Source organism: Apteryx rowi, unplaced genomic scaffold (genome assembly GCF_003343035.1).
Source record: "Apteryx rowi isolate R43461 unplaced genomic scaffold, aptRow1 scaffold_218, whole genome shotgun sequence".
NCBI classification, from domain to species: Eukaryota; Metazoa; Chordata; class Aves; order Apterygiformes; family Apterygidae; genus Apteryx; species Apteryx rowi.
This window is the reverse complement of record NW_020448508.1, coordinates 1-15914: the sequence shown is the minus strand read 5'-3', so window position 1 is coordinate 15914 and position 15914 is coordinate 1.

The following is a 15914-nucleotide window of genomic DNA, read 5'->3' as shown; positions in this document are numbered from 1 at the left end:
AGTTCTACTTCAAGGCCATACCACAGGAAAGAAAGCCTGGTATATTCTATCCTTAAAATCCAGTGGTACAGTTTCCACTTTATGAAGCAATACAGTTAATGCAGCCATGTGATATACCACAAATCAGACTCCTGTACATAACAAATATTTTTTTCTCTAGCCATTGGAAAAGTGTTGATGTTGCTGCACCATTATGCCTTCTAAAATATTATTTTTACTAAAAGGGAGTACAGTGATGATACACATCAGACTAAAGTCACTGTTTGAAACTAGAAACATGTACCTGTCGCAGAGTCCCCAGAACTAACAGTAGGAAGAAATTTATTTATCCTACTTTGTTAATGTGTGTACCATAAAATATTTCTTGAAGACCTTTTTCTCCTGCAAATTAGTTAGCATCCCAGAATCTAGACTGACTGGGGAAGGGACAGAAATGACACCAACGCAAATAAATACTTTAACAGCGCTGTTAAAGTACAAGATTTAAAATCAAGTCTTTTCTTGCTTAACTTTCTATCTCCATTTGTTTCACAAAAAGTGACAAAGGAACAAAAAATGTCATGGACCTGAGTTTCTGAGTACTAAGAAAAGCATTCCTCTTTTCACCTTTCTTGGAGAAGTTTGGAGAAGCCTGTGCATTCAAACGTCCAGCCTCAGATCAGAGTCTGTTTAATAACTGTTACACCATGTGCCAAAAGCTAAAGGCTCTTCCAGTGAGAGTATTTCCCATTTAACTTCTTTAGGCTGAATCATCTCCCAGGAAGATATCTCACTAAAGTTGTTGTCCTAATATTTCATCTCCCTGTCTTCTGCTTTATACTACTACATGGTGGGTGGGTGGGTGGGGGTGGGGGGGTGTATTTCCCCACCCCACCCCCATTTTAATACCCTCTTTCTTCTCTCCTACTTGGCATAGTCTGATCTGACTCCCCTCTTGTTATTTAATTTTATAGTGGTGTAGCTCAACTGAAATTAAATTACGTTTTTATACAACCAACAGTGAGATAAAATCATGATTTAACAGAAACTGAGTGACTAATACGTTTAATTCCAGAATTGGAAATGAGAAAGAAAATTTACTCCATATCCAAGGTGTGTGAAATATTAAATCTAAACAGAAATTTAACCACAGAATTTGCATAGCAACAGCACAAGTCTGGACCGGGAGTGTATGAGCCCTCCTGGGATGGCTCACTGATTTCTGACACGGAGAGTCAATTTTAGGAAGAGAAGGATAATCTATACTCACTCAGTCTATACTCACTCAGCCTGCAGTCTTTCCCCTGAACCTCTGAGATTCAAAAGTAAGGCCCAACATATATGTTTATATTGTAGATATTTGTTCCCCACGAGATGAACTGGGACAGGATTCAGAGTGCTTAATGACAAAAGTGCTAAATCTCATCTTCTCCTTAGAGTTCATCTTATAACACATATAAGATTAAATGTTTACATTTCTAAACATAACTTTGATGGCACATGGTTACAAGAAAGATAGTGACTGTTCCTGCTGTAAAATGAATGCTAATGAGACCCAGCAGGGCAGCTGCATGTGAAATGATTAAAAACGAGGACAGAAAGGCAAAGACCAATCACACGATCTTTAAAACAAACAGAAGACAGGAGCTAGAGAGAGAATTGAATTCTGTTAATACTCTCTGATAATTTGGTCAGTTTTCTTCCTACACACAGAAATATTAGAAGCCAAAAAAAGTCATCCAGAATCATCATATATTTCATTTACCACATTCGTTTTGACCCAAAACCTCCGGCCAGACCTGAAGCAGACAATGACAGAAGTTTGGCTCTCATGAAAAAGAAAGGTTTGGAAACAGCTACGTAACTGTTACTCATCACACTGAAAACAGGCTAGTAGTACCAAGTAAATATTGCACAATGCCAAATGCACAGGACATTTTTGTCTCAAGCAGACCACTGCATTTTGTACAGCTGAATTTTGAATGTTTAATCACAAAATGAAATATGAAGCATAATCTGCAGACGTAAGCTTTTTCCATTCAATGTTTAGAAATCGTCTGAGTGGATAAGATTTTGTAAAATTATGCTAAACTTCCTATGTAAGATGCTGAGTTGGAAAAGACAGGTAGGATACAGAAGAAAGTCTTCTTGCAAGAGAAAAAGATCCAAGTTGCTGCCTATAGAGCAATAAGTATATTGGACTTAAAAATCTGATTGAAGATACTAGACAAAGATGATGCTAGGGTTTTCTTCGTATGTTCTTTTCAGGTTCAGAAGAATCCAGCTGAAAAATCCACAGAAAGCTGGAACATGTGAAGAAAACCACTAGTGCCACTACACTTCAGATGTGATCACGCACACGTTAATAATATACATTACAGAAAGTTTCTAACTTTCTAAATGTGTAGAGGCTTATTTTTTCTGAAGCTATGGAAATGAAAAGAAGCAAAGCCTAAATTCCGATTTCACATTTGCACTAAAATTTTAGTTTTGTTTCCTATGAAAACAAGGATCTGAGATTGCAGCTCTCACTAGTTCTCTCCCCATTTGGACACTGGCAATTCAAGCAAATCTGAAAGGGAGGCAGAAGCCCCAAAGTTAGTCACCTTCCTACACGCAGTGTAACGCAGGACATGTGGAACTCAGCCCTTGGACATACTTTTTGGCTACGCCTGTGCATACGGGACTGTCGACCTCTSCAAGTATAGCACAAGAGCAGCCACAAAACCACTCTCTCAAGTGGTAAATGTCACAGAGGAAATAGTACGGCTGTGGATTAGAACCCCTTTCACAGAAAAAAATTGTTTTCACAAATCTTTTTTTCCACTTTATAAGTAAGACAAAAACAAACCAACCAAACAAAAACCCCTCACGGCTCTAAGGGCAATAGCCAGGCTCTGTGTTAGATTTCCCATAATACCCATAATTTCCCACATGATACTAAGTAAATTTTTTAAATGTTGCTCTTGCATTATTCAGTTGGAGGTATGCAGATTTGTATGGTAATCAAGCATTTTTTTAATTTTATTTCTATTATACAATGAAAAAGAATGTGCTTATACTAACTGCTTCATTCATTTTGCCAGTAGAACTAATAAAAAGGACAATTAAAATGATCATTTGATATACCAATTGGGACATTCCAGTCAGTTAATTTGCTTTTCCACAGAAAGTTTAGCTATGCAAATTTCCACAATGTAAAACCATTTACTCTTCCACTGAGTAGGAATTTCTGATCACAGTATCCCTGTGGCATAGTTTAAAGACAATTTCTATAGTAAAACATTCCTTTTCTCTATTTAGATGAAATAAAAAAATGGATATAAAATGGCACCATTTCCCTCATCATCAGCAGTAAAAGCAGCAAATTCTGACCTCAGCATGACTGCAAGAAAGTTTTTTCAATTCTTTATCAGGATTTTTCATTGTCTGGTCCAAACACCAGGCACTTCTCTAATAAATTATCAGCAAAGAAGTACAACTTGGCTAGTGTTCACTGATGGTTCTCGAAGTAAAATTATAGAACAGATAGAGTTATAGCCATAAAATAAAGAAAAAATTCACTCAAGATACATGTTCGTTTTATACCCTCAAATAGGTTCACAAGAGCAGGTGTATATTCTCATAAAAAAACTTCCATTCTTTAATAAAATGGAAAAAAAATTATACTGGTGAGGAAACACATACACAGTTCATCAAGATGAATCACTGTACACTGGTTAATAACGTCTCAGTTCAAATCAATATAATTCCTGAAAACTCTGCATCATAAATCATTTGTTTCATATGAGCAGTATTTATATGGATTTGTCAGTATTACCAGGAGAAGAAAACAGACATATATTACTCTGTGGTCCTAAAAATTACACGTAAGCATGCACTACCCAAAAACTAGAACCATAGCCAGCAGCAATATAAATGCTACTACTTCTAATCCTGTAGTGGACTATTTTCTCTTAGAGTTATGGAAATGGAAATGAAATGATGTCTAACGTGAACATACTACATTTTTCTTCTTCAGGGACCAAGAATTTGAATTCAGTTGTTCTGAATAAGTTGTGCAACATATTTTGGGCAACATATATTTCGGACAAAAACCAGTAACATCCTAAATAATACCTTGGATGCCATAAAAGTCAAAATAGCAGACATTCCTTGAGAATGGCAGAAGCAGGATGTCTGTTCCCTTTGACCATTAATTTGGGATTACATACATTCTGATCTTTCATATGTGCATGTCCAGTATTCAGCATGACTGGACTGGCAGGTAATCCATTTGACATTGACAAAATTGCTATGGAGAAATCTTTTAGAGTGAAATCTTGCATCCACTAGCTTCAGGAGAGATGGGATTTCCCATCTCTCCCATCTATTAGTGATCAAACTGGTACAGTTCCATGGAAGCAGATCTGGAATTAATAGGATTTTAAAGGGAATGGTAACAGTTCATAGTGTTATGAACTATTCTACTGAATTATATTTTAAAGACATTTTGATTTATTAAGTTGTAAAGAAGGGTAAAAATCTAAAGAGCTAAGAATTTTCTAACCAGTTCCAGCAGATTTTTTTAGTCAGGAATAACCTTAATTTTTATCTGGATCAGCATACAGATCACTGCTGTTTGAATCAACGCTATTAATTCCTTTGCTGATTTTATGTTAGTGACAATATAGTTCTCCAAAAATAGCTTTTGTTGAAAATGCTACAGATACAAAATAATCTATTTCACATGTTGATACCAGTCTACATATGCCCATATGATAAATTTGGGGATTTTTTTCCTTAAATGTTTAACTCCCTCCCTCTCCCAAATGCTATTGCTCTTACCTGCATGACTGAACCCAAGACATATTCTGTACCCAATCTGAGGAAGGTAAATTTTAATCTAAAATGATGGAGGAATAAGAATGAAATGTCACAGGATTTGCAAAAACTTAGTGAAATGTAGTATAAAAATATTATTTGCTGCCTAAAGTTGTATTGAACAAATTGTTGAATGATTTCTACACTTGTAACAGGTACATATGCATGCTTTAAATATGACATATAATAATTATATTCAGTTATAAAATAGCCATTGTGTCAAACTATCTAACTCTCTGAAAAAAAAAAAAAAATTTTGCCCTTGGAACATTTTTTCTGATGTGTCACCGATTAAAAATATTACACAAAAGATGTGTCATTGTTGTTATGATTTAGGAAAGACTACAGTAGAATGTTTCATTTTAGCACTCAGAGAAAATGGGGTAAGGAACTGAGAGCAACATCGGGATGCACAACAGAATTCCTTTGGATCCCTACACCTCATTGCCCTTCATGTCCTTTGTGTAAGAGGGAAAATGCCTAACATGCAACTGAACTGCATCCATCTATCAGGCTCATGCTTCTTGTCCCATAGCCAGAGGAGTCACACAGTGCTCTCCTTTCCCTTTCCCAGCTCTCCTGACTCTTGTTTTGTGTCTGTGGTTGTCTGAAAAGGCCCTGAAGCATGCTTCCACAAAATAAAGCTGGAGCAAGTGGTCTTAAGATGCAAACCAGCTCTGCACTCTTCACTCAAAGATCATTCTTATGATGAGGAAAGAGACCGCCTCCCCACCAGAAAGCTGTGGGTCTGAAAAAGAAGTCATGTATGAAATGAGGTCTTCAAAAAAATCACTTTTGGGAAGAGTTCTATTGTCTTAACAGGGCTGCGCTTTACCTATGACCTTTACTCAGAACATCTTCGCAGTGTACCTTCCCTTGCAGCATTTCAGCAGAGTTTCGTATTGTCCGAACCCAGCAGCCCACACCTTCCCAAGCCAGCAGTGTTATGAATGTAGTTTAACATCTATGTACCATTTGTGTGCAAATACTTCAAAGACACAAATAAATTCCTTTGCTTATTTATGAAACACTTTTGAGTAGCAATGGACGGGTATTAATATAGAACCAGGGACTTATTAATTTAAGTTCCAATACCAATTGTAAGTCAGTCTTGAGCAAAACTGACACGCTCACTGAAGGCAAGGACTTGAGAGAGTGTGAGTAACTCTGAACTTTCAAACATAGTGCAATGCAGTTGTTTCTGGCAATCGAAAATGCTTGTTTTAGTAGGTTGTTTTTGTAGGCTCACTATCCGCTCGCCAGTGTTGGAGGGTGAAAGGAGGAGGATGCTAGAACCAAAAACCAGATAAGGGGGTTTTCTTAAAGACAGCTCACCTACCTCTTCCCATGCCATTCCATTTCAGACTTTGAAGGTGTAACCTGCTCCCCCTTCAATAACCTGGGACAGTTGTCTGGCCCAGGCCCAACTGGTTGTTTCAAAATGTAAAAACCATTTCTGAATTTTCCCACAACTTTCACTCTTGCCTAAAAGCCACTTCTGAATTTTCCCACAGCTTTCACCCTTGCCTAAAGCCATTCTGTAACCCTCAATAACCTTTTGCTCTCTTTTTCAAGGCAGCTACTCCTGAAAGACAGCCTGAACCACCTCATGCTACCTGGTGGAGATATATTAGTACTTCAGCCTAAGTCAACCAATTAACTGGTAATAACTCCTAGCAGTAATCATCCTTGCCTATCAGGCTTCATTATTCAGAAACAAAGCACTCGACATCTCTCTCCTACTGTCACTTCTGTTCATTTTCGCTATATATTTTGCTTAATCCCAGATGGGTTTACGTCTGAATTTAGTTAAAAGCCACATCTCATATTACCTTTCAGTATCTGTGCTTTACCATGTACCAGCACTGCAGAAGGAAACAAGGTGCTCTTCTTGTTGGTCAGTGTGTTTGTGAGTGGAAAGAGAAAGTGAGAGTTGATATTAGCAAAAACTCTGGGCAGATCCAGTGAAGCTATTCTAATTTATTCTACCTTTGTATCTGCAAGTATGCTGAAAGTGTAACCATGGGCTCTAACAGACATTTGATGCAGGATTAAAATAAGATAGCAGAAGTTACCATTCCTTGCTATCCATGGCACACTCAACTAATGCAAGGATTTCTTGCCTGGCCCATCAGCAGCCACAGTTTTAGGCCTGGCAATATTAATAGAAATGCTGACATGAAAATTGTGGTGGTTCAGGAGAAAATCAGACTTCTCTGCCACAAGAACAGCAACATCTGTCAGACAGGTGGAGAAGTTGCTGGGCCTGTATAGCTCCAACTTTCCTATTATTATCTACTCCTAGTTGTTTATCTGAGTCCTCTGCTGTGAATTTTATCTCAGAGTGGAAATGCAAGTATACTGTACCCACAAAAATGACCCAGTTTATGCCATTTCACAAATATTATCCTCCAAAAGTGTAACCAGTCGCTTATGTTTCAACTTCAGTCATCTGTGTTGAGCCTAAACTTAGTATGATCTAACTTAACCTTTCAGCCCTGACTTTCTCCTTCACCACTTTTAAGTTATTCTTCTAGATATTATTATTTAAAGCCCTTCTGTGATTTATAGCACATTACTCCACACTTTCTTTGGTTTCCAAAGCCAGGTCCTAAATAAAGGTCAAAAAAACACTTCAAACAACTTAATTCTTTCTAGAAAGGGCTGTTAGCATTCAAAGATGACATTACATCAAAAGCAAAGGTTAAACTCCAGAATGCATTCTTTGAATGAAGTAACAAAAGCTCTATTATACCCTTTGATCACTTGAGCTCACCTGTAGGAAATGTTACACCTTTTTATTAAACTGTTGAATTGTCTTTGCTGTACAAACTGGAGACATTCTTGACAGGCTTAAAGTCATTAACACCTCTAAAGCATGCTCAGCAGAGCCTATAATACTCTCTCATGTCTATGCATGTTAGTACAGCAGCTCTGTAGTTTCCTAACATGCCAGGCACTCTTTCCTCTTGATATTTGTGGAACAAATTTATTTAAATGAATGAAATAATAGCATATTGGCAAAATTCTCTATGACACAAATGTGCACAGTAAAACATTTGATGGGTACAAATAAAAAAGCCTAACACTAATTTAGCAGATTTACTGGATTACCATGACACATTTCTAGAATAAATCATCAGTTAATTACTGTCAAAAATAAAAGTTTGTGGTTTCTATTAGTGTCTGGCTAGTACATTTATCACTGCCCATTACGAGAAACTGTATACCCAGACAATCCCTCTTCCATTCATATAGCACACATTCATAGATATTATCACACAAATAGACACACACACTCACTTTCTCTCCTTCCCCATATATAGACATACATATATATGTGTGTGTGTATATATATGTATCCAATACATATGTATCCATACACCTACATATATACACACATATATACACACATACATATATACACATACATATATATCCGTGTACATATGTATCCATACACACACACACACAGATATATATATATATATATGTATCCAAGTATGGCCTATTAAAATAAGATTATAGATGAATACTGCATCTTTGGTTGCTCTTCTTCTAAAGATTTTGTTAGACATTTATTTTATTTTAGAAGTAGAGCCAACTATAAATGTACTTTTTCTTATTAAAAAAAAAAAAAAAGGTTCCTAAGGAATTTCTGGCAATCCAGACTGCTATTTAGTTCTAATATCTTCAGCAATGAACAGCTGAAAGTTATTTTTCCCCAGCCTCTGTAGGTCCTTAGTTTCCTTTTATTCCTCCAGTTTTTTCACAGAGCTCAACTCTTCATACTTAAACAATATTTATATGAAAGACTAACATTCCTACATGGGTGCACTCTCTCAGACATACAAAGAACTGGGAGTTGAGTCTCCTTTTCTTCTCAAGTTGTGCTCTGTATGCATTATTTCTTACATGTCACAGAGCTTTTGAATATTTCTAATACACTTTACACTTCAGGTTCTGAGAAAACTTCTGCTGAATAAATACTTCTATACATAAAAGCCTACTGGCAGACCATCACTACAATACAGATACAAAAAGAATTATTACATAGCAATGAATGCTATGAGACAGCTAAAAAACACAGCACAAACARCTATCAAATCTTAATGGTGGTGATTTTAAAATGAACTTATATCCTATAAAAAAGTACTGCACACACCTTGCACAAGCCCACAAGCTAATGTAATCACCAAAAATGAAAATTATATTCTTTGTTTGTACTTGACCTATGATTTCTTAGAGAATTCTTGACTTATTCATGCTTCAAATCCTGACCTATTTAGAGATAACTATTCAGTGGAGGGTTACAGTGCGCTTCTGGATCTTAATCCTGTTGTCTTGATTAGTCTCTCTAATGATTACACAGTTTGATTGCCTCAGCGGGAGGTGGAGAAGAATGGGGTAGAGGGATGGGAGCAGTACGTTTAGTCCCCATTAGCTTCTGATTACAGGAAAAACAAGATAGTGTCATGTTGGCTGAGTTCATTGGGGAGGAAGACAACGTGCCTTGGAATAATTCTGTACAATCAAGAGATTAGAAGGATTAAATGTAACCAAACCTTTCCTAGAACAGAAGGATGAGCAATATGTTTTTAAATGGTAAACACTGGCTCATTTGTTGACTCATTTGTGAGACAGTCTACTAAAGCCCTGAGAACCCGAGCAGCAATCAAGCAGCTGCCTCTACCTGTTTCTCTGCTGAATCACATGAAGTCAATTTAAGATTGCTGCACCTATCTTATTTTGTTCACTGAAGGTTTATGCATCTCCCCCACTCCCAAATGAACTGGGCAACAAAATCTGATTCATTTCTGTAACTATGAATTTTCCTGCACATTTGGGTAACCAGAGAGAATGGGTGAAAGCTACTTCACTTGGTAAACGTTTTTCATCAGCAGCTTCCTCTTAGGTTTTGAGTGATTTGGAATTTGCATTCTTCATAAAATTTTGAAAATGGCTTTCATAATAATTCACCTGGAAAAAAAATTCATAGAAAATTTATTTTGAAAGAATATACTGTGCAAAAATGAGCCCAATAGACTTTTCATTTTTCTATTTTTGATCCTGCCTCAAGTTAACAAGTAATGTTTTCCTTATTTCATTTCATGAAAATAGCTCATTGTTTGCAGTGACTAATGGAAAATGCCTCTACTTTGAATGGCTTCAGTTTCTGGGTGATAATTTCATCTTCTCACTAATCATGCTGCTGTCAAATGCAGGCAGCAGCTTCACTCTGTCCAAAGAAGCCATTTTCAGTCCCTGCAAGAGCTCTGACCTCTAGTCTTGGAAAGAATATTCACCCAGTGAAAACATATGCATTACCATCCTCTCCTAAAAGCTCTGACATGGTGATGGTTTTCACTGAGAACAGCAGCTCTACCAGCTGGGAAAACCATGTCCCTTCCTTACCAAACAATGCTCACTTTAGTCTGTGCTGATCCCTTTTTAAGTCACCCATCCACACTCACGTCAGCCTGGTCTTCTCTCTCAGTCACAGCATTCAGCAGAGAGGGCTAACGGTAGCAAAGTACACAAGCTATGTGATCCCAAAGGAAGGGATAAGCAGTAGTAATTCCCTTTTTTTTATGCAGGGACACCAGAAGGGTGGAGAAGCTGTGGCCTGACCAGCGCTATTCTCACAACATTAAAATAAAGATGTTAAATGAAACCTTGTAGGGACTTTATGCAATAAGTTTAAGACAATGTATCATGTCAGTAGAAATCAGTATGGCAATGTTTGTAAGGAGAGAGAATATCTTTTACTGGGTCAGCCTGTATAATCAGAAAACAGAAACAAATTTCTGAAGCCCTTCATCAGGTAAAATAGAGGAGCTCTTTGTTTCCAAGCATACTTTCAGCCCATATAACTACACCTCCAATCAACCCAAGAATATAAAAAGCTAGATCATAGCAAATTAAGAGAACTGAAAGTTTACAGGTCATGTAGCTATGCGGGCCGAAGCTCCTGCCAATAATCTGAGCCATACCCAAAAGGAAAATTTGAATTGCTTCTAGTTTCAGGTACCAGGCCTTCACTCATCAGGATGTATCATATCAGACTAGCACTCCTGTAAACATGATGTAAGCACAGCTCTTTACATAGATCTTCCAACAATATCTAAACTGGAGGTCAGTGAGGTATCATACTTTTTTTCTTTAGCAGTAAGAATCCAAAGTTTACTCAGCTCATAATAAAGACTAAAACACGTGGGGGAAAAAAAAAAAGAGAGAGAATTTTGCACCCCTCTGGTGGGAGCTCAGTCTTCTTCAGAAAAGGAAATGTATAGGTTGGAACAGAGTTAAGGTTCTGAAAAATCAGCCTAACATGGATATTCTAACAAAAGGTAAGTTGTTATTTCCAAATAGTCACCCCAAAGTTGGAATATTTTCCAGATCATTTGCTCAGTGACCTCAGCAATCAGTAACAGAGTTTGGGGATTCTTCTGACACATTATTCATCACAAGCAGAAACTAGAAAGTCATAGCACTAAAAAAGTTTGTTGCCCTAGGCATATTTTAGCTTACTGTCAGCTCAGTCTGTTCCAGTGTTTCACTTGTAATAGCTCCCTTGCTGAACTTATGACTAATAACAATAAAATATTAACAAAATAGTTTTGCTTGGTGGCAGCTCTAGAGAGAGGAATGAAAGCTGTTGTGTTCTTTGTTTTGTTTCAAGCCTGTGACATATACTTTTGCTCCCATTACTACCATATCATTTTGGTACCGAGAGCATCAGTGACAGCAGTGGCACCATGTTCCTCGCCAGTGTGAGGAGAAACAGGCCAGTATGTTCTCCTCAACCAAGAGAGAATTTGTTTTCCTGTAGCAACTTGTCTTTCTCAACTCAAACTGCTCAAAACTCTCCAGCTTCCTCCAGTTCTTCCTGCTTCCTCCCTGATGTTCCTGGAAGTCACTGTAATACCTACTTTTCCTCCCTGACCTCCCTTGTCCTTGTGTTGAGTTCCCTTTCATCTCTCCCAGCTCCTGCAGCACTCATTCATACTCTCTCCCCCATCCTTATAGCTTACCAGGATTCACAGAGCCTCCAGTGACTCTTTCTGGAGAAGCCAGCTCACTCCCCCATCAAGCAGTAGAATTAAAAGGTTTGCCAGTTCTCAGAAGGCACGCCTATAAAATTGCCCCCCAAATATCTGCCAGATTACATTTTCAATTTTAAAATATATATTTTTTTATTTGCTTGTAATTATTGTTGACCTACAATCACACCTACGGGCCCCAGCTGAGACTGGGCACCATCTCTGCCCGTGGTAATTAACAGCCCCCAATGCAGAGTTTGAAATGTAAATAGGTATGTCAGTCCAAAGATGAAGGAAGTAGATACCATAAATCTTATTATTTCATTTCTTTCCAAGCTGCAGCTAAGTTTGTTCAAAATCTTTGGCAACTGCAGCAAAGTTTTCAGGTAGTTCTATGAGCCTGATGCAGCGTATATAGTGAAATGAGTTTGTATCATTTCCATTTTTTTTCTTTCATGTTGTTTTAGTCCTCACAGAATTATAGTCTTTATTTGTTCCTGCTACAGTGCCTTATGAATTAACAAAGGATCTGTTAACAGATCCTTGCATATTTCATTCAAACTAAATTCTGTGGTAAAACTAAATTTTGTTTTTTTTAAAAAAAACTAAAGATTATGTTTTTAATCCCTTGTGTGATGTCACATGAATGCTTAATTTTACAGGCAAGTTTGGAGGGATTATTAGAACGAGAACAAATAAAATTAAATAAAACTAAAAAAAAGCAGGCAGTAACCATTGGCAAACAATGAGGTTCAGTTTTACATTTTCGGTGTAACTTGTAGCCTGTCATTACAAAAGTACAACAAAACAGCCAAAATAAAAAGCCTTTCAAATCTGTTTTGCAAACACTGTAACAGCATTAGGCAAGACTTGTGACAACTCAGAAATTTGCATTTGTCCTAATTTTGTGATCCTCATCTTTTCAATTTATTTAAATTTCCTTAACTTGTTCTTGCAAGCTTTTGTATTCTGGTGCTTTTTTAATGCTAACACCAATTGACTCCAGGCTGTAGTATCCTTTGGCACTATGACGGTGTTATGATTCACATTACCACTGGCAGGTTATCTCCTGATAATTGTATAATTAACTTAGCGCGTAATTATCATTGTTTCCAGTACCTTGCTCTATGATTGCCACCTGGATACTGCAAAGTAGCATGTATTGTTTTTAAACGTGGTCAAACTGTAATGTTTGAAGGCTTGTGGACTTTATGCTGTCTGGAGGGCTTGCAAGCCAGTTTGTCGCGGCTGGGAGACTGAGGTAGGAGCTGAGCCAGCCTGAAGGGGCCCACCATACATAAATGGATGATGGCAGTCTCTCTAACCTCCACATCAGATATGTCTGTGAAAAAATAATAAATTCTTAGAAATAAACAAATAAATTCTAGATATATGGAAGCTTCTATCAGTTAGGAAAACTTCTACACATCAAGCTATGTACTACAGTTCCCACATGTGTTTCACATTGTCTCCTGTTTTCAACCCACTTTCTTCTTTTGAAGGTTCCCCCTCCATTTCTCTGACCATTTTGTTTCATTTATCATTAAGATTTTGAGAAGGATTTTCAAACACAGGATTTTCAAGCCAGTTCAGGATGAGGAAAACCTGGTCTTCCTATCCCATGCTCTTTTACAGAAACTGTAGAAAAAAAGGTGTCACCACTGCTTCACTATAAACCCAGCACCTTTTAAACCTCAGTTGTTCTCAGTGAAAACAAACAGTGTTTTCTTCATTTTTCTTAGACAGATTGCTTAACTTTGTTCCAGCTCTGTTCAGTTTTGCTAAATGCTTAAAGGAACCAGGAACTCATTTCAGTTAAAGCTGACAAATTTTCACAGTGTCTGCATGGTACAAGCATTTAATTGCCTATAAGCAGACCAAACATTGACACAAACAGGGATGGTGTCTGCACATTATTAACAGGGGAAGAGGTAGGCCAGATCTACTGGGGAATGTGGGAATTAATCAGTTTTGATTTTCATGCCAGTATGCGACAGTGTCTTTGCTTTAACTTCCTGGGCTGAAAACAAGGGATACCTAGTCTGATCCAACCTTTTGAACTTCTTTGAGAATCTGGAATGAATGACACTGGCTCTGACTACATTATTGTTATACATAAATTGTTAGAATTGTTTCTAGATTCAGATGAGACTGAAAGTGCTTTTTCCATTGAGTTCTCCAGTGAGACAGGCCAGGAGGGTGATGTTCACTATTGTTTTAATATCTGCCAAACTGCAGCTTTAATATTAATGGCTTATTCAGGCCATGCCATTTCTTAATATTTTTGGTATCATCCTCTGTGATATTTATGCTAATTGCCAAGTGCTTTCAGTGAAACCTAATTTCCAGCTTCAGTGAATAACTTCTACACATACAATTTAAAAAGCAGAACACTTAATTTAAACAGAATATATAAAAAGGTTTTTTTCCTCTCTCTTTTGCCTTATACTGCTATTGTTAAGCCTGAATCAGATATGAAATATGTGGTTGTTATTGAAACAAAAATCCACTCTCATTCAAAGTTTAATGTTACTCAACTTTCCATACAATGACTTCAGTAATGCTTTATCTGCTTATTATGAATGTCCTTGACAGAATGTTTGTGGAGCAAATCATTTACGGAAAAAAATCAGAAATGGGGGGTGGGATGGTAGGTACATATATATATATATGTATATGAGTGTGTATGTGTACACACAAACACATACACCCTTCAAGTTGAGTATTTTCTGCTCCAGACATTTGCAACTTCTCTTTGCAGTCATAGGAAGTTATTATAACCTCGGCAGGGACCTCAGGGTTTCCAGATTCGGTTATGTTCTGAAATTCTTACAATTGTATGAATTGTTCTGAAATTCTTAAAATTATAAAAACCATTGTTGTATACTGTTTTGCTATCTGCATTAAAGAAAATATCCCTGTCAAACATAATCCTACTCGGTATTTATGGTGAAATCATATATCCAAGCAACAAAAACTTTTCAGAAAGTTATGACTCCAATTATTTACAGCAGCTGGCTTAATCTATACTCTGGTACAACTTCTTTCTTAACCTCTTAATGAGACATAATACTGCAGATCACTGTCTAGCTCCTTAAAACTGCAGCTTGCACGATACCTTTGTGGTGTATTAATCTTTTAACCCCTTGAGGCACACTGAACATCAATTACACAGCGCTGTCGCCCAGAGGTGAGATCTGTGAGCTGGAACTGAAGGCAGGCTGCTGCCAAGGCATCTCACGCAGCTCCTCAGCAATCTGTCTTCTCCAGGGCGTGGGGGCAGCACTCCTTCAGAAAGCCATCAGCACATAATACAGTATTTGAGTGTATTTGCAGCTAAAACTAACTTGTCGCACAAGGAAGAGCTCGCAAATCATCCAGACCTTCCTGACCCCATACAATTTGCTGCTGAGGAGCACAAACTATTAAATAGCCTCGCAAGGTCCACACGAAAGGAGCAAAAGGGAATTCTTAGAACTGTCCTGGATTTCTCAGAGCATCCAACTTGGCAGGAGGATAGAAGGTAAAAAAATGCCACCAAAATTGAAAGGGAATATTGGTATTGCTTAAAGATGAGACAGGCCCATTTTTGGAAAAAAAGAGAGGGAAGTCAGCTGAAAAAACATGATATGAACTCCCTGCTATGGAGATTTCCTAACAGTTCCAAATACAAGTGAGTTTATAGTCATTTCTCCTACATAAGAAGACACCCATGGAAGTTACATTAACTGTATGCCTCCTGTATATGTTCTGGCAGTTGTTAAGTTTGTTCTTAAAGTGTACGCAGATTAAGATTGTAAAGAGAAGTAGTGGACTCATTGGTAGTACGGGTACCTCCCTAGCGGCAGTTGTCGCCTTTGTTATGGCAAATTGACCTATTTGACATTAAAAGGGATCTCAAGAAAAGATCGGTGGAATGGTGGGAAGCTTTTGCTAAAAGGAGTACAACCAGAGAAAGGTTGTACCTACGCCAACCACCCCGATCACATAAGGCCAAAATTGAAAACACCAATTGTAGGTGGACCGTGC